Genomic DNA, 20,361 nt, shown 5'->3' with positions numbered 1-20,361 from the left:
GATAAGAGAGTAGGACAGGAATGTTGCTGTATTTTGGCAGGAAAATATCAAATTTGTGTTTATTAATATAATATATTGAACTCTTTTCACTGTTAATATTCTTAAGTGGGCAGAGCCAATCATAAATGTTGTTTGTGATAGACTTCTATCAAATCATAATCATTCAAATCAATGCACTAATTTAAAGGCTGGACAGGTAATCTACAAACCTATAGCCTATTATCAACCAGGTGAAGGTAAAGGAGGGTTGGTGTGCCATTTCACATCCTGTTATTAAAAAACCTTTCCCTCACATGTTCTAATTCATGTCCCCATAATATTGGCATAATAAACTGTTCTGTGGATACCCTCTAGTGGGCCTCTCAGATCAACAGTTTTGATTTCTTTAAACTCTATCAGCCAAAATAGATGATCATTTCTGAATCAAGTGACGCACCCAATGTAGCACCCAGTGTGTGACATAAGTGAGAAGTGAACGACGGTGACTAACTCTTACTCTCAGTATACAAAAGGCCAGCAGATGGCAGCAATCACTAAGCTTGTCTTTTTTCTTTCGTTCACCTTTTTAAGGGAGAATGGTGATTTTTGTTGTCATAAAACACTACGCAGCCTTGGGATTGGGCTGCTGTGTAGATTCGGCTACTTATAATGAACATATCATGAAAGCAAGAAAACTGAAAATAATATATAGTTTCAGTTATCATGGAATTATTGAGCACATAAATAGTTTATGCATATCGTTTTCCCCTATTTGTGTTATCTTTAGGCCCGCAAGTCCTTGCATGACACATGCAATTGGTACATAATCGCGTGTATGCAAAATATAAAATAAACATGGTTCTAAATATGAATAAAATTGCACCGATGTAACATGTAATACAATGTATGCTTAGAATTTTCCCATAAAGGTAAATATTGCTCTCTCTTTTTTTCCAGGAGATGTCAATATTCAGAGGATCCCTAAATAGCCTTTGCGTTAGGACAAGGTGCTGGAAGTGGCAGAGCGAAAGAAAAGGCTCGAGCGGAAAATCATAGCAAGCTACAGTAACTGTCCATTCATACGGAATCCTGTAGCATCTGTTATCATATGAGTATAAAACAAAACCTGAGTCCTGAAGTGAATTTGGAGCACTCTACTATCCGAAAGGTAAGCTGTAATATAATTTCACAACATAGCATTCTCATTGCAGATACGCAGTATTCTCCCAATCTCACTACGAGCGACTTGTCACTGCGGTTAGAAGTGTTGCTCAATGACGGAAGGATGACCAAAAAGCCAGACTCATACCTAGCTAGCCATTTCAGTTTGTTCCCGTTTCATGTCATATCTCTCGTTAACAGCCATTACAGTAATGTTATTGTTAGTTCCCTGAGTAGCAAGCTAGCTAGCTAACGTTAGTTGGCTAGCCAGCTAAGAAACTACTGCATGTGACAGCTAGCGCGAGCTAGTAAAGAATCGCATACCGCAGCGCTAATAATCAATCTGACCTGTCATAACAATACAATGGTTAGCTTGTCAGCGAGTCAGCTAACCTGGTAGTTTAAAACTGCAAACATATTGGCTTCCTTGCTAGCCCTAAAAACATAGTGTCTAGTTATGAACAGGGCTACTTCCTTTCTTGCTAAAATTGTCTTGTCGATTATATCAGTGCGCGGTCAGACGAGAGTAGCTAGCTAGCCATGTTATAGCCTACCTGTCATTGACAGTTTATTGCAGCAACAATAATAAACCAGCCAGTTGTTGTCAACAGATGACTTTTGTTTCATGATGATACAGAATTATAGCTCTGGTTGCATTGATTTAATAATACTAATAATAATAATAGCTGACATTTATTTTGAATTCGATCCTTGGCTTGATATGATAGAAGGGACAATACTGGCTATGTCGCTAGAATTGCTGTTTAAAATGTTTCTAGCTAGCTAGCTAGAGGTGTTAACCCCCCATCGAATGAGTATGGATAATCTGTACGAATCTAAAATACATATTGCCTAGTTTCAGGAGTTGTAGCTCCCACCTGTCATTAAAAAAACAATCTATATCTCAACTTGATATGTACAGCCTATATCTTTTGATGGTCTTTTGACTATATTTGGATAATTTGCAGACTTTTTTTATCCCCTTGGAAACAGTCCAGTGTACTCTAATTACAAACGTAGTCCACATTCTGTACAGTATACTCTAAGGAATTTGGCTCAGCTACAGGTAAAGTTATGGTTGGTGCCATGAAAACATAATACATTCAGCTTTTGATGTTAAGTATCTTCTCTTGGAGGTTGGCTCTTTCTTATCCCCTTGGTAATGAAGACGTTTGATTAAGATGGAGGACTGACTGGCAGGTTTAATTGAGGTGATATTGGGTTTCTGATTCTGTTCACCTCACTGCTTAGCTTATTATCCTGACTATCAAACGGCCATTGGGACTGCAGTTAGCAGAGGTGAGCCGCTGGCTTCCTTGCCTTTTATAAAGAGCTCTGTCAAGTGCCTTCGCTGCAGCTCTCGGGGAGTATAAATCTGCTTGAAAGGAGCTTTGCTCCAGTGGCATGCTTTGCTGCTGGCAAGATAAATCGTTGGGACTCCATCATTGGGCAAGGCTGGAGGTGATGGAGGGATGGGACGGAGGTGGGATTGTTGATGGTTTCGCCCAGAGCTGCGGAACACTAAGTCTCTCTGATTAAAGGGGTCCTGCTCCTCACAGCCTGTACATAATACACACACACACACCACTGCCCCCCCCCCCCCCTCTTTGTGCCACCAACTCACTGTGGTCGCTGTGTTCGGCTCGAACTGACTTAGGCTAACACCGCCGTATAGCCTAATACAATCACCTTCTGTTTAAATGGTTGGGAAAATCCAAAGCTTCAGATTTTTTTAAGCCTCTGGTTTTCCTTGAAAAATGTCACATTGCTAGAGAATTCTGTATAGAGACGTAGGCTAATATTCGCTTCGAACGTGTTAGTATTTTTTTGAGGGATTGAAGATTGCCTCACCTTGGTGCTTGTTTTTGTATCAAAGAGATGAGCTGTTAATGACTCCTTTGAAGTGCAAGGTAGAGCTTGTAATTAAGCCTTTCATCACTTGATTAGGCTGTGGATTGAATCATATGTATCTCACTTTGTCAAGGCATATGGAAAAGCTTGGGCTAAATATACAGCAGTCAGTATTTTAACACTGGCTTGTATACTACACAACTTTCTATTAAACGCAAATAGTTGCTTTGTTCAGCTTAGCCATGGAAGAACACAAATGGGAGCTTTTAACTTGGGACTGGATTTAATGCCTTCAATAGCACTGTTTATACCATATAAATAACCTAGTCATTCTATTTACAGTCATTCTACGTGGTCTTTGTTTATACAACATTGCAGATATCGTTCTGTCATTTCCTGGTTGCAAAAATATTAATAGTTCCCCTAATTTCAGTTTATGTGACAAAACAAGCAACTATAGTGTAGAGCCCTCAAACTCAACTCTGGACCTCCAAGCCAGTTCCACTGCTTTCTTCCATTGTTCGCCTCTAATCAGGGACTGATTTAGACCTGGCACACCAGGTGGGTGCAATTAATTATCAGGTAGAACAGAACCAGCAGGTTCCGGACCTCGTAGGGTAAAAGTTGAATACCCCTAGTGTAGAAAATCATTGTACCATCTAAACCGCTGTGAAATATCTCTTCCCATAACTATAAATATTGCATTTTCCACTGTTTTGAAAGTAAAAGTAAAAAACTCAAAAACTAGACTTAATAACGGGATGCATTGATATAGCGCACATAGAACAGATCTACCGCTTCTTAGACTTGCTTTCAATGACAATTACAGATCTATAACTCACATTTCTATGTGAATTTGGTTAGGTCACACAAAAAGTGATATATTGCAGCTTTAAGGAAGTCTACCTCCTGTGTTACAGGACGGTTCAGTACTCGATAGGTTATCATGACATTCTGCTCCAGTCAAATGATTAATGTCCTAGCATCCATACTGAGATCTAATGACACCTGGGATAAAGTGCTCTTCTGTTTCTGCTCTGGTGGATTTCAAACACAATCAGCAGACCAGGATATTAGCTGCTTTCTGAATCTCTGGGGATGAAGGGGGATGTATTGCTATGATTTAGTTAAATGGTCACTTGTTGCTACGCTCGTCCTGCTTAGGTTATTCCTTACATACAGACCAACAGTCCTGTGGCTATTACAGATAATCTTTATATTTAATTAACCTATCTTTCCAACGGCTGTGTGTTGGTTAAACTGATAGGCCTAACTTTTTGTAATCTGAAAGCCACAAGTCCACAAACGAAGGTTCCTCTGGGAAAAATAAAGTCAGTCTCAATTGTAACTATCATCTTAATACATAATGAATTCATGTTTCTGAGTATTGTTTTCTTCATCACTGTTTTTTTGTGATGAGACACTTGCTTGGGAAAGCTTGACTGTGAAAATGAGTGCTTTATTGTGCCTACTAGTCCGGACAGTTTTACTGCCGCTTGACCTGAACGGGTACTTGTGGGTTTGGGGTTAAGATGATCACTGTCTAATGCAGTATCCCAATCAGTTTAACCGCTCGGCTCTCCATAGGCTTACAGGAGTGAGCAGCAGAGTCGGTCAAGAAACCAGAGCCCAAGCGGGCGTCTGAAATGTGACTGCCCTAGGAGAGCGGCCGAGAGGAAACCATGTTTGATTTACTGTGCGCTGCAGTGCAGTCAACTGCCTCTTTATTCAGAGGAGGTGAAGAGAACAGAAACGCTCTGTTGGTACGCAACACACAGTAAGGGGTAAACAACCCACACAACTCTAACTCTGTGTTGGTGTGTAGGGTTGGGGCGATGTCAACCTTTGTCCTATTGTGATTATGTACTCATAAAACATTGTGATATACGATGCTATTGCCTCTAGTTTGAGGCAATAGCATCGTATAACACATTGGAGTGTCTAGTTTGAGAAACACACGCCTCAAAAGTCCTCAACTGGCAGCTTCATTAAATAGTACTCACAAAACACCAGTCTCAACGTCAACAGTGAAGAGGCGACTCTGCGATGCTGGCCTTCTAGGCAGAGTTGCAAAGAAAAAGCCATATCTCAGACGGGCCAATAAAAAGAAAAGATAAGATGGGCAAAAGAACACAGACACTGGACCTCTGCCTAGAAGGCCAGCACCCCGGAGTTGCCTCTTCACTGTTGATGTTGAGACTGGTGTTTTGGGGGCACTATTTAATGAAGCTGCCAGTTGAGGACTTGAGGCGTGTGTTTCTCAAACCAGACACTAATGTACTTGTCCTCTTGCTCAGTTGTTCACCGGGGCCTCCCACTCCTCTTTCTATTCTGGTTAGAGCAAGTTTGCGCTGTTCTGTGACGGGAGTAGTACACAGCATTGTACGAGATGTTCAGTTTCTTGGCAATTTTTCGTATGGAATAGCAGAACAAGAATAGACTGACGAGTTTCAGAAGAAAGTCTTTGTTTCTGGCCATTTAGAGCCTGTAATCGAACCCACCAATGCTGATGCTCCAGATACTCAACTAGTCTAAAGAAGGCCAGTTTTATTGGTTCTTTAATCAGAACAACAGTTTTCAGCTGTGCTAACATAATTGAAAAAGGGTTTTCTAATGATCAATTAGCCTTTTAAAATGATAAACTTGGATTAGCTAACACAATGTGCCATTGGAACACATGAGTGGTGGTTACTGATAATGGGCCTCCATATGCCTATGTAGATATTAGAGGTTGACCGGTTATGATTTTTCAACGCCGATACCGATTATTCAAGGACCAAAAAAAAGGCCGATACCGATTAATCGGCCGATTTTGTATTTTTATTTTTTACATTTATTTGTAATAATGACAATTACAACAATACTGAATGAACAGTTATTTTAACTTAATATAATACATCAATAAAATCAATTTAGCCTCAAATAAATAATGAAACATGTTCAATTTGGTTTAAATAATGCAAAAACAAAGTGTTGGAGAAGAAAGTAAAAGTGCAATATGTGCCATGTAAAAAAGCTAACGTTTAAGTTCCTTGCTCAGAACATGGGAACATATGAAAGTTGGTGGTTCCTTTTAACATGAGTCTTCAATATTCCCATGTAAGATGTTTTAGGTTGTAGTTATTATAGGACTATTTCTCTCTATACGATTTGTATGTCATATACCTTTGACTATTGGATGTTCTTATAGGCACTTTAGTATTGCCAGTGTAACAGTATAGCTTCCGTCCCTCTCCTCGCTCCTACCTGGGCTTGAACCAGGAACACATCGACAAAAGCCACCCTCGAAGCAGCGTTACCCATGTAGAGCAAGGGGAAACAACTACTCCAAGTCTCAGAGTGAGTGACGTTTGAAACGCTATTAGCGCGCACCCGGCTAACTAGCTAGCCATTTCACATCGGTTACACCAGCCTAATCTTGGGAGTTGATAGGCTTGAAGTCATAAACAGCGCAATGCATTGCGAAGGGCTGCTGGCAAAACGCACGAAAGTGCTATTTTGAATGAATTACATTTACATTACATTTAAGTCATTTAGCAGACGCTCTTATCCAGAGCGACTTACAAATTGGTGCATTCACCTTATGATATCCAGTGGAACAACCACTTTACAATAGTGCATCTAAATTTAGAATGAATGCTTACGAGCCTGCTGCTGCCTACCACCACTCAGTCAGACTGCTCTATCAAATCATAGACTTAATTATAACATAATAACACACAGAAACACTAGCCTTAGGTCATTAATATGGTCGAATCCGGAAACTATCATCTCGAAAACATAACGTTATTTCTGTTACATTGCAAAACCTTCAGTGTTATGTCATAATTACGTAAAATTCTGGCAAATTAGTTCGCAACGAGCCAGGCGGCCCAAACTGTTGCATATACCCTGACTGCGTGCAATGAACGCAAAATGACACAATTTCACCTGGTTAATATTGCCTGCTAACCTGGATTTCTTTTAGCTAAATATGCAGGTTTAAAAATATGTACTTCTGTGAATTGATTTTAAGAAAGGCATTGATGGTTAGGTACAGTCGTGCAACGATTGTGCTTTTTTCGCAAATGCGCTTTTGTTAAATCATCCCCCGTTTGGCGAAGTCGGCTGTCTTTGTTAGGAAGAAATAGTCTTCACAGTTCGCAACGAGCCAGGCGGCCCAAACTTCTGCATATACCCTGACTCTGTTTGCAAGAGAAGTGACACATTTTCCCTAGTTAAAAGAAATTCATCTTAGCAGGCAATATTAACTAAATATGCAGGTTTAAAAATATATAGTTGTGTATTGATTTTAAGAAAGGCACTGATGTTTATGGTTGGAGCAACGTGTACCTAAGCGATTATATGCAATGCAGGACAGGCTAGATAAACTAGTAATATCATCAACCATGTGTAGTTAACTAGTAATTATGATTGACTGATTTTTTTTTTATAAGATAAGTTTAATGCTAGCTAGCAACTTACCTTGGCTTCTTACTGCATTCGTGTAACCTCGTGGAGTGCAATGTAAAGCAGGTGGTTAGAGCGTTGGACTAGTTAACCGTAAGGTTGCAAGATTGAATCCCTGAGCTGACAAGGTAAAAATCTGTCGTTCTGCCCCTGAAGAAGGCAGTTAACCCACCGTTCCTAGGCCGTCATTGAAAATAAGAATGTGTTCTTAACTGACTTGCCTAGTTAAATAAAGGTCTAAAAATGTAAAAAAAAACGGCCAAATCGGCATCCAAAAATACCGATTTCCGATTGTTATGAAAACTTGAAATCGGCCTTAATTAATCGGCCATTCCGATTAATTGGTTGACCTCTAGTAGATAATCCATTAAAGAAATCTGTCGTTTCCAGCTACAATAGTCATTTACAACATTAACATTGTCTACACTGTATGTCAGATCAATTTGATGTTATTTTAATGGACAAAAAACAACAAGGACATTTCTAAGTGACCCCAAACTTTTGAACGGTAGTGTGTGTGTGTGTGTGTCCCGGACTGTGGTGCTGTGTTGAGCCAGGCATGGGCAAGAGGCCAGTGGCTGCCCGGTGGCAGGATGGTGGTGCCCACTCTGCTGGCAGGCTGTGGCCAGCAGCCCTGCCTGGCTGGTGAGGTGACCTTCACAAATTGGTCATGGTGCTGCGCCCGCCTGCGTCACGTGTGTGTGGTGCCAACCGCTTGAGAGCAGAGACTGCTGGGAAATGGTAGCTCAGCCGATGAAGGGGAGGGCAGGTGGGAACTGGAGCTTATTCGGTGTGCTACAATGATAAGCCTAGCACTTCGCAGGTAGAAATGCAGGCCTAATGACAAGAGCTAACGAATAGGCCTATGCCTTATTCTACATGACAGATACTCATGGCCGTTCTACACCAGTGCATTTCTATCTGAATGATCTGTAACTGCACTCTCCTTCTGTGGAAATGGTGATCTCTCTCACTCGCTCTCTCACTCAGCACCAACGCTGTCATGTTAAGCTCAGCGTGGGTGTCCGGGAACAGCCTGTTTTGATTGTCTCACTGATCACGCTCAGTATTAAGCTACCCATCCCGTGCCATAGTGTTGCTGTTTTGTCTTCAAAGGACACAATGCAGTTGCCTGGTTAAACCAGACTGAAGTTAAATATGCAGTGGCTTTTCTGGTCGTAGAGTTGTTTGCTACAACACCTTGCTGAAACAAGAAGCAGCAAAGTTTCATAACTTTGTAAAAAATTAACGTTACCGATGAAACAGACTCAACAGCACGTGTCATCTTTATGAATGCCTGGACATCTTCAGTCAGATGTTCGTTCCACAACACAAAATTCTGAACTGGATAGTTTTTCCTCCTCTCGTCTCTCCTTATATTGGCTGTTAAATGTAAACCAGGCTTTCTTTTACTTTGCTGCTTTTGGGTAAAGTTTGTCGACTTGAATATGAAGTATATACACTACCGATTTAAACGTTTTTTAGAACACCTACTCATTCAAGGGTTTTTCTTTATTTTTACTATTTTCTACATTGTAGAATAATACTGAACATCAAACCTATGAAATAACACATGAAATCATGTAGTAACTAAAAAAGTGTTAAACAAATCAAAATATATTTTTACATTTGAGATTCTTCAAATGGCCACCATTTGCCTTGATGACAGCTTTGCACACTCTTGGCATTCTCTCAACCAGCTTCATGAGGTAGTCACCTGGAAAGCATTTCAATTAACAGGTGTGCCTTCTTAAAAGTTCATTTGTGGAATTTCTTTCCTAATGTGTTTGAGCCAATCAGTTTTGTTGTGACAAGGTTAGGGGTGATATACAGAAGATATTTGGTAAAAGACCAAGTCCATATTATGGCAAGATAAGCTCAAATAAGCAAAGAGAAATGACAGTCCATCATTACTTTAAGACATGAAGGTCAGTCAATACGGAAAATTTCAAGAACTTTGAACATTTCTTCAAGTGCAGTCGCAAAAACCATCAAGCACTATGGCTCTCATGAGGACCGACACAGGAATGGAAGCCCCAGAGTTACCTCTGCTGCAGAGGACAAGTTCATTAGAGTTACCAGCTTCAGAAATTACAGCCCAAATAAATGCTTCAGAGTTCAAGTAACAGACACATCTCATTCACTGTGTGAATCAGGTCTTCATGGTCGAATTGCTGCAAAGAAACCACAACTAAAGGACACCAATAAGAAGAAGTGACTTGTTTGGGCCAGGAAACACGAGCAATGGACATTAGACCGGTGGAAATTTGTCCTTTTGGTCTGATGAGTCCAAATTTGAGACTTTTGGTTCCAACCGCCGTGTCTTTGTGAGAGATGGTGTGGGTGAACGGATGATCTCCGCATGTGCATTTCCCACCTTAAAGCATGGAGGAGGAGGAGGCGGTGTTATGGTGTGGGGGTGCTTTGCTGGTGACATTGATTTATTTAGTATTCAAGTCACACACAACCAGCATGGCTACCGCAGCATTCTGCAGTGATACACCATTTTACCAAGAAGGAGTGATGGAGTGCTGCATCAGATGACCTGGCCTTCACAATCCCCGACCTCAACCAAATTGAGATGGTTTGGGATGAGTCGGACCGCAGATTGAAGGAAAAGCAGCTAACAACTGCTCAGCATATGTGGGAACTCCTTCAAGACTGTTGGAAAAGCATTCCAGGTGAACCTGGTTGAGAGAATGCCAAGAGTGTGCAAAGCTGTCATCAAGGCAAAGGGTGGCTACCTTGAAGAATCTCAAATATAAAATATATACTGCTCAAAAAAATAAAGGGAACACTTAAACAACACAATGTAACTCCAAGTCAATCACACTTCTGTGAAATCAAACTGTCCAGTTAGGAAGCAACACTGATTGACAATAAATGTCACATGCTGTTGTGCAAATGGAATAGACAACAGGTGGAAATTATAGGCAATTAGCAAGACACCCCCAATAAAGGAGTGGTTCTGCAGGTGGTGACCATAGACCACTTCTCAGTTCCTATGCTTCCTGGCTGATGTTTTGGTCACTTTTGAATGCTGGCGGTGCTTTCACTCTAGTGGTAGCATGAGACGGAGTCTACAAGCCACACAAGTGGCTCAGGTAGTGCAGCTCATCCAGCATGGCACATCAATGCGAGCTGTGGCAAGAAGGTTTGCTGTGTCTGTCAGCGTAGTGTCCAGAGCATGGAGGCGCTACCAGGAGACAGGCCAGTACATTAGGAGACGTGGAGGAGGCCGTAGGAGGGCAACAACCCAGCAGCAGGACCGCTACCTCCGCCTTTGTGCAAGGAGGAGCACTGCCAGAGCCCTGCAAAATGACCTCCAGCAGGCCACAAATGTGCATGTGTCTGCTCAAACGGTCAGAAACAGACTCCATGAGGGTGGTATGAGGGCCCGACGTCCACAGGTGGGGGTTGTGCTTACAGCCCAACACCGTGCAGGACGTTTGGCATTTGCCAGAGAACACCAAGATTGGCAAATTCAACACTGGCGCCCTGTGCTCTTCACAGATGAAAGCAGGTTCACACTGAGCACATGTGACAGACGTGACAGTCTGGAGACGCCGTGGAGAACGTTCTGCTGCCTGCAACATCCTCCAGCATGACCGGTTTGGCGGTTTGGCGGTGGGTCAGTCATGGTGTGGGGTGGCATTTCTTTGGGGGGCCGCACAGCCCTCCATGTGCTCGCCAGAGGTAGCCTGACTGCTACTAGGTACCGAGATGAGATCCTCAGACCCCTGGGTTCCTCCTAATGCAAGACAATGCTAGACCTCATGTGGCTGGAGTGTGTCAGCAGTTCCTGCAAGAGGAAGGCATTGATGCTATGGACTGGCCCGCCCGTTCCCCAGACCTGAATCCAATTGAGCACATCTGGGACATCATGTCTCGCTCCATCCACCAACGCCACGTTGCACCACAGACTGTCCAGGAGTTGGCGGATGCTTTAGTCCAGGTCTGGGAGGAGATCCCTCAGGAGATCATCCGCCACCTCATCAGGAGCATGCCCAGGCGTTGTAGGGAGGTCATACAGGCACGTGGAGGCCACACACACACTACTGAGCCTCATTTTGACTTGTTTTAAGGACATTACATCAAAGTTGGATCAGCCTGTAGTGTGGTTTTCCACTTTAATTTTGAGTGTGACTCCAAATCCAGACCTCCATGGGTTGATAAATTGGATTTCCATTGATTATTTTTGTGTGATTTTGTTGTCAGCACATTCAACTATGTAAACAAAAAAGTATTTAATAAGATTATTTCATTCATTCAGATCTAGGATGTGTTATTTTAGTGTTCCCTTTATTTTTTTGAGCAGTGTATTTAGATTTGTTTGACTTTTTTGGTAACATGATTCCATGTGTTCATAATTTTGATGTCTTCACTATTATTATACAATGTAGTAAAAAGAAAGACCCTTGAATGAATAGGTGTTCCAAATCTTTTGACCAGTAGTGTATTTAAAAATATATATATTTTTTCATGACTGTCTATATCCATATTCGTCAATTACACTATTATACTAAAACTGTCACATTCCTAGGCCTACAGTACATGATGATAATATATTTTGTCCAAAGGATAAACTGATTCAATTGATATAAAGACTAGAGCCCAACTGATGAATCGGTTCCACAGATTAAATCGGCGATATTATGTACATAAAATACACATACAGTTGAAGTCGAAAGTTTACATACACCTTAGCCAAGTACATTGAAACTCAGTTTTTCTAAATTCCTGACATTTAATTGTAGTAAAAATTCCCTGTTTTAGGTCAGTTAGGATCACCACTTTTAGTTTAAGAATGTGAAATCTCAAAATAATAGTAGAGTGATTTATTTCAGCTTTTATTTCTTTAATCACATTCCCAGTGGGTCAGAAGTTTACATACACTCAATTAGTATTTGGTAGCATTGCCTTTAAATTGTTTAACTTGGGTCAAATGTTTTGGGTAGCCTTCCACATCTATTTTTTGAAGTGCACCAGTCCCTCCTGCAGCAAAGCACCCCCACAACAAGATGCTGCCACCCCCGTGCTTCACGGTTGGTATGGTTTACTTTGGCTTGCAAGCCTCCCCCTTTTTCCTCCAAACATAACGATGGTCATTATGGCCAAACAGTTATATTTTTGTTTCATCAGACTAGAGGACATTTCTCCAAAAAGTAAGATCTTTGTTCCCATGTGCAGTTGCAAACCATAGTCTGGCTTTATTATGACGGTTTTGGAGCAGTGGCTTCTTCCTTGCTGAGCGGCCTTTCAGGTAATGTCGAAATAGGACTCGTTTTACTGTGGCTATAGATACTTTTGTACATGTTTCCTCCAGCATCTTCACAAGGTCCTTTGCTGTTTGTTCTGGGATTGATTTGCACTTTTCGCACCAAAGTACGTTCATCTCTAGGAGACAGAACGCTTCTCTTTCCTGAGCGGTATGACAGCTGTGTGGCCCCATGGTGTTTGTACAGATGAACCCGGTACCTTCATGCGTTTGGAAATTGCTCCCAAGGACGAACCAGGCTTGTGGAGGTCTATAAATGTTTTTTCTGAGGTCTTGGCTGATTTCTTTAGATTTTCCCATGATGTCAAGCAAAGGGGCACTGAGTTTGAAGATAGGCCTTGAAATGCATCCACAGGTACACCTCCAATTGACTCAAATGATGTCAATAAGTCTATCAGAATCTTCTAAAGTCATGACATAATTTTCTGGAATTTTCCAAGCTGTTTAAAGGCACAGTCAATTTAGTGTATGTAAACTTCTGACCCACTGGAATTATGATACCGTGAATTGTAAGTGAAATAATCTGTCTGTAAACAATTGTTGGAAAAATTACATGTCATGCACACAGTAGATATCCTAACCGACTTGCCAAAACTATAGTTTGTTAACAAGAAATTTGTGGAGTGTTTGAAAAACAAGTTTTAATGACTGCAACCTAAGTGTATGTAAACTTCCGACTTCAACTGTATGTCTGCTCATTTGCGGCCCAATTTTTTGTTGTTGACATCATTCAGGCCTAGGTTACAACGTGAGAGATGGTAGTTATGATGGTTTGACAGTGAGTAGTTTGCCACAGCCAGCATATTTGAATAAGTAAATAATCCAAGATTCAAAAGGCACTCGCACATCTGAGCAGTCTTGTTGCAGGTGCATGGCAACAATTGAAACAGGATGAAGGAAAAAAGGAAACCGCACACTGTTCTTGATAGTATCACTGGTATTAAATAAGCTTACGTATCGGCCTAACGGCCTTCGTCAGAGCTTTTGTGAATTTTCCGAAAACAGCACCTCTATGTAGACCTAGCCCCACCCACATCCGTTCCACGTATGGAAAGGAGTTGTAGGCAAAGGAAAAATAAAAAAGTGCTACCAAACATAACAATATGCTTTTCACAAATATTACAAAAGTGTATAGACAAGACGCACCAAACACGTCCATAAAATCACAACGAGGACATAGCAAGTTTTCATTAATCATTGGGTACATCATACGAAAAAACAAAGTAATCTTAAATAGGAACATATTTTAAATTCACAACATAACATACATAGGCATTTCATCATTAAGTCCAGTGATACTATCAAGAACAGTGTTCGGTTTCCTTTTTTCCTTCAATATGTAAATAATCAAAAGTACACTTAACCAAGCAAGTAGCCCTGTCCTCATCACAGTCTTAACTTTAGCTGGCTAGTTACCCAGCAAGGTAGTTAGCCAACCAGCAAGGTAGTTTGCCAGCCAGCAAGATAGTAGCTGTCTGTGCTACTTATGTGCTAACACTGGACTGGTACCAAAGTGAACACTTGTCCTTGATACAAAAATAAGCATGTTATTGTCTGGGTCTATTATGTTAGCTAGTGGGCTTATTTAGTTAGTTTTCCGCAATCTGCAAAAAATAAGTGTTGGCCCAGATCTGTCATTTAGGCCACGTGCTTGTATTTATGATGAGATAAGTAGCTAACGCTAGCTAGCTAACTAAATTGGAACGTGTGACTAAAACCAGTGGGGTAAGCATTTGCCTGCATAATTGTTTTTATTCATTAGCACATGCCATTTGTAGTTGAAATTTATAGCCAATACATTTTGTGTTGAGAATCAGTGTAATGTACATATGGTTTCTGTAAGAAAATATTGTTGTAAGGAACAGCTAGCTTATGGTCAGTGGATATCCTGTAAACCAGTGGTTCCCAACCTATTTCAGTTATTGTACCACCAATTGCATTTTGCTCTGCCTGGAGTACCTTTGAAGTACCCCCTCATGTGCATTTTACCAGTAGGCCTATGGTCTCATGAGTCTTCTCTGTGGATAGGCCTAGTCCTAGTACCCCTGGTTGGGAACCACTGCTGTAAAGCACAGATAAAATGTACATTTTTATATTTAGTTAAGAAATCATAATTTAGAATATCTTTTGGAGTACAGTTTGTGTAAAAAAAAAAAGTCTGTTTTTCATTCCATTTCTAAAAAACGATATATTGGCAGATTTATCAGTAATCGGTGACTTTTGTCTCCCTAAAATTGGTATCGGAACCAAAAATCCCATATCGGTACATTTTTACATTTTAGTCATTTAGCAGACGCTCTTATCCAGAGCGACTTACAGTAGTGAATGCATACATTTCATTTCATGCATTTTATTTTGTACTGGCCCCCCCGTGGGAATCGAACCCACAACCCTGGCGTTGCACACACCATGCTGGCGTTGCAAACACCATGCTCTACCAACTGAGCCACAGGGAAGGCTAGATCTCTAATAAAGACCAGCAGAACTGCATTCTTGTGTAAAGAAATCTTCAGAATGACAATGCAAAATAGTGTGTTAAAAGCCAATCCGAGGTGGTGTTGGGCAGAGTATTGTGTGCCGTTCACACCAGTAAGGTATGGCCATTTGTCTGGACTGGAGCTGGGAATTAATAACTGAATGGAGGCCCTGCTGAGTGTGAAGAAGTAGCCTATTAAGATGCACAGTCGCACTCGTCTCCATGACAGCATGGCCATCATCAGTTTCACGTATCCATTTCCTCAGAATGCTGTCTAGACGCTTCAAGGGCTGTGTAAAGGGACATACCAGTGCCCACTTGAGGCTATAGTTCTACAGTTTAAAAGTGTTAGGGAATGTCATTCCTGTGTTTTAGCTTTGGCTAAATCAAGAGTTTGCACCTGTAAATGTCGGATTGGATATTTTTTAAGTCACCTGATTCTGACTATTATTTTTAGGTGGGAAATGCAGGCTAGGTTTTAAAAAAAAATTCTGATCCATTATTGGTGTAGCATATCTATTCACGTATCTCACTGCTTTTGTTCAGCTTCTGCAACATGTGAGGGGGATAAGGCTCTTAAAGAACATTATTCCATTTCAGTAGGATGCTGTCTCTTTCAGACTCGGAGCAATGCAGTGGAATTAATCTAGAGATCCTCGGCCTGGTTTCCCGTATGGAATATCCTCCCCCCCTCCCAGTCTGATGTGGGCTATTTTGAGCTCCCATCACAAATCCTAAGGATATGGACAAAGCCTTAGCAGCCTTCAATGTATGGCCATCTAGCTCAGTCTTCAGCAGGCACGGTGAGGGTCAAGGCTGTGGATGGATTTATCAGTGGGAGGTAGTCTGATTTTGATGACTATCGTGGCTTTTTGGGAGTTATGATATTTAAAATTATGTTTTGATTGTTATGTTTTTTTTTCAGACCTTTGCGTTGTATGGTCAGGTATGATGATTGGGAGCACACAGACTACTAGTCTAGCTCTTTCTGATAAAACTAGGGTATTGACGTAGCCCATAGGCTTCAGGTAGCCTATTGTTTATACGCCTAGCTATGTGAGCACACAGTATTTTGTGATCTGACAACTGTATAAGCCTAAAAATAATCACATCTGTTAGCAGCAGTTGGGATTCTCAGCCCTTCTAGAGATACATTGAGTGTGTGTGTGTGGGTTCCAGCCATTAAAACGACAATTCAGCAATTTGTATGTCACCCACTCCCAACGGTGGTGGTGGTATTGTATATTGTGAAACCGAAGCTGGCCGTCAGCACGCAGGGTTTCATAGGCGCTGTTGAGAGCCAGTAGGCACCCTGCCAGCCAAATAAAGGTCCTGAATTAGAAACCTGAGAAATCGGTCTGTATTCTGTAACGCTTCCCTTCTAAAGAACAGGGAGGCGTTGTGACAAAAGTCAACGAGCACTTTGGAGGTTTCTGTTAGAGTTTCAGGGTCTTGTGCATTTAGGGCACAAGCACATCATAGAAAAACGTTTTGCAACAGAACACAAATGTCTTATTGGGCAAGTTCAGAAAGTAGCGACTTCTCCGTTTTGGGTCATCATGCCTATTGAACAAGAGCCAGTTCTATGATGACACAGGGTCACATCTGTAGTGACCCCCAACCCTTCTCCTTTTCTCTCTTTATCGGCGGAGAATGGCAACTCCTAAGTCAGGCTCACAGAACCCAGACCTGTGAGAGAGAGTCGATGTTATCAGTGCAGCAGATTGCAGAGTGCTGAGGTAGGTTTGAGAATTTAAAGCGCAGTGCAGAGATTTTGTTTTTCAAGCCCGAAGGCTTCATTTCTTTTGCACTGTATCACATTCGTGATGATCAAAGTGCAGCATAGGTGTTAGCAGGAGAAAAAGATTGACTTGGCTACATTTGAATTTAATTGAATAATTGAACCTTTTCCTTATCCCATCCTTCATGACTTGTTAAAGGGTCTTGATAGTCTCAAAACGGGTGACAATGGCAACACGGACGTAGAAGTTTTCAATAGAAAAAGCCCATATATTTGTTAGGGGTGGTACGCCTAAATATCCAAGGAACACTGGCATAAAACGGTGTTGAGATTCTGTTAGAAGTAGTGCGCTGCCTGTGAAATTTCACTGCTGGAGGAAAGACTGCTCATGTATTGCAGCGCTGAACAATTTTTCCGGGGATGATTTGGAAGAGAAAGAGGGCCTTTTATTATCCTGCCTTTGTGTTGCATGTGACGGTGCCGTCAGTCAGTTCTCCACTGCCTCATCCCTGGGTCTGTATTCATAAAGCATCTCAGAAGTGCTGATTTAGTATAGTTTTGCCTTTTTAATCCCAATTAGTAAGAGATGCGTTGTGAATACCGGCCCTAAAGTTGTCATTTTTCTTTTATAATATAAATGCCTCGAGACATATCTTCAAATGTGCTTGCTAATGGAGAAAGACCTTTGGCTATTTGGAAAATGATTTCTTTAACTGCTTCTGAAATTCTTGAGGCCTGTAACTATCTAATCCTCATCAAAGAGTTAATCTGATGCTTGTTAATTGACAAAGCTTTGTGGCAACTGATCGGAAATAAACAATATAAGCAATGTAAGTTTTCCATCATTTAGAATTTCATCACGCTTATTGGGTCTCTAAAGAACAATTTTGAAGCTGTTTCATGCATTATAAAGTCCACACTTATCATAGTGAGTGTGTTTGTCCCAACATTGAGGTTCAGAAACACATTATCATATATGTAGCTAGATTGATCTGTTGTTTTTGGAACATGGTCGTGTCTGTCTCAGCTGGCAGCATCACAGGGTGCAAGCAGTCATTACCGTGAGGTAATGTATCTCTGTGGCTGTGTGGCTACTCTGTGTTCACTTCCTATAGCTAGCAGGGGGGCTGCATAGCTTAAGTCCTTGGGGGGCACATCCCTGCTGGTTTTGGTACCTTTTAACCAAACTTATTTCAGGAAGATGTGTTCGGTAGGGCATAACGTTGTGGAATGTTCTGGTGGAGTGAGGAATCATGTCAGCTCTATTCATGACATTTCTAGATCTGCAATGTTTAGCTTGTTACACCCTGTTTAGCAGAGTGCATGTTGTGCTCTCCAGCAAATCAGTAACATCAATAGATCAAATGGCTTTCTGAGATAATATTAATACACAGATCATACACATAATGTTAGCTAGCAAGCCAGCCACCTAATGTCAGCTAGCTAACTAACAGTAAGTTTTAACTTGCAATGAAAACAACTTTCTGACAAAAATAGAAACTTATTATATCTGAAACAACTGTAGCTTGACTCTTACCCGTATACATGGGTGAGCGCTTTACGGCAGACTGCAACCCCTTTCATTACGTAAGACGACCTGTGTCGTTTCCATTTTGTTTGTACAGCTTGCTTGGCCCGTTGTAAAGTCACTATCTGGTTCATACTGACTGGATGCAATGCCATAAGAACCTCTCTGTAACGATGCCGTGGTTGCCCTTAGTTTGAAGATGTAATCCGGAGACAGGTGTTTTATACAACAGCCTTATGTGTTCTCTTTTTGACTCCCTCTGCATTTGCAATCAAACACCAGAATTGTATTAATCTCTTATCATACTCTGCTTCAACCAGACATTCCACTGATTTCAAAACTTGGTCAACTTCTTCCGTGACAACAACACTGTTGATCGCCGTTACATGGCAGACCAATCCGAAACTCATCTCTCGGCATGTCCAGCCCATTCATTATCTCAGCCAATCATGGCTAGCATGAAGGTTCCTGTCTTTCTGTGGCTAAACCAACTAGGCTCGTCATTTAACAACTTTATTTGTATTTACAGATGGCATACAAGTTTGTTATTAAGGCAAATGAAAGCTCAAATGTTCACGAAGGCATTTCTGCCAAAAAACACATTTTGATAAAAAAATACAAATAAATGTTGAAATGCCTCTCCTGTGAAGTCGTGACTTGCAATATAAACCTAGTTTATGAAACGAGTCACGAAACGAGTCACATATACTTAATTTTTTGTCTTACCTTACTTCAAAGTAGTCTAGCCAAAATCACACCATATCTATGCAAAACATTTATTTTATATCAACTTTCTTTCATTGTCCAGTAGCCAAAGGCAGAATCTTAGTCATTTTGCAACCCATGCTAGTTATTGCATATTCGATCTCCCCTCTTTCAAAAATTTGAATTTATATTTTCATTTGTCTCATGAAACCGCACATGCGAGCGGTGCCCTTTTGACAAGTGTTTTCCTGCAAATTGCATAATGGAATGAACGTTCACGCGTACCCTTACTGCCTTGTGTACGTTGCTGCACTTATAATGTGAAGAAATAATGGTTTATCAACATTTTAAGCTAAATGTTCTGATCTGTTGCATCAGACTCATTGCTTTTTAACATTTTATTTTTTGTGTACCATAGGCCTACTGGTTTTATGAATATGGATCTATCGTCCCACAACTGTTCCAGAGTCTGTTTGGAATAAGCTATTTCTTTCTCAACAAGCTGACCAATAGAATAGGTCAACTTTTCTACTATTGGGATAGTAAATTGGCACAGGCTAGTGATTTTTGCTGTTCGTTACTCGTCTTGTTGGCTGAGGGAAAGTAAATGTGGACAGTTATTCTAACATCTTGAAAGTGCACATCATAATTCGGTAAGAAGGAAGCCCTATGTACTACTACTTCTGACTAGGCCTGTGATAACATATGCTTTATTAGAGTGGAGCGATATGGACAAAAATCCATATCACAATAAATTGACTGAATTATCACGGTAACGATAAGTTGAGCGACAAATGTATAACATTTGGCCTATTTATTGTCTTACCTCCCTTATCCTACCTCATTTGCACATACTGCATATATAGACTTTTTATACTGTATTATTGACTGTATGTTTGTTTATTCCTAGTGTAACTCTGTGTTGTTGCATGTGTTGAACTGCTTTGCTTTATCTTGGCCAGGTCGCAGTTGCAAATGAGAACTTGTTCTCAACTAGCCTACCTGGTTAAATAAAGGTGAAATAAATTTAAAAATATATGTACATCAGTTACTTTTTTACATTACCCTTAAAAAAACGACTTCTACTTTGAATGTTGTAGCCATTCAATTATCCCATTTATAAAGTACCCTTATTTCATTTCAAACTTTCCATTTCTCTAGTGTAGATTACATGTTGTAACTCCATATTAGCA

General features: G+C 40.8%; 1 protein-coding gene across 1 annotated transcript in view; it reads left to right on the top strand.

The window, feature by feature from the left end:
- Positions 1-964: 964 nt before the first annotated feature.
- The window catches only part of LOC115195944 (alpha-1,6-mannosylglycoprotein 6-beta-N-acetylglucosaminyltransferase A), a 117,941-nt gene continuing 98,544 nt past the window's right edge, over positions 965-20,361 (top strand). Inside the window, exon 1 of the mRNA XM_029756299.1 lies at positions 965-1,147. The gene's annotated coding sequence lies outside the window, so the exon portion shown is untranslated. The remainder of the gene's footprint in view (positions 1,148-20,361) is intronic.

This window comes from Salmo trutta, chromosome 6 (assembly GCF_901001165.1).
Source record: "Salmo trutta chromosome 6, fSalTru1.1, whole genome shotgun sequence".
Classification (NCBI taxonomy): domain Eukaryota; kingdom Metazoa; phylum Chordata; class Actinopteri; order Salmoniformes; family Salmonidae; genus Salmo; species Salmo trutta.
This window is presented reverse-complemented; position numbering and strand designations above follow the sequence as displayed.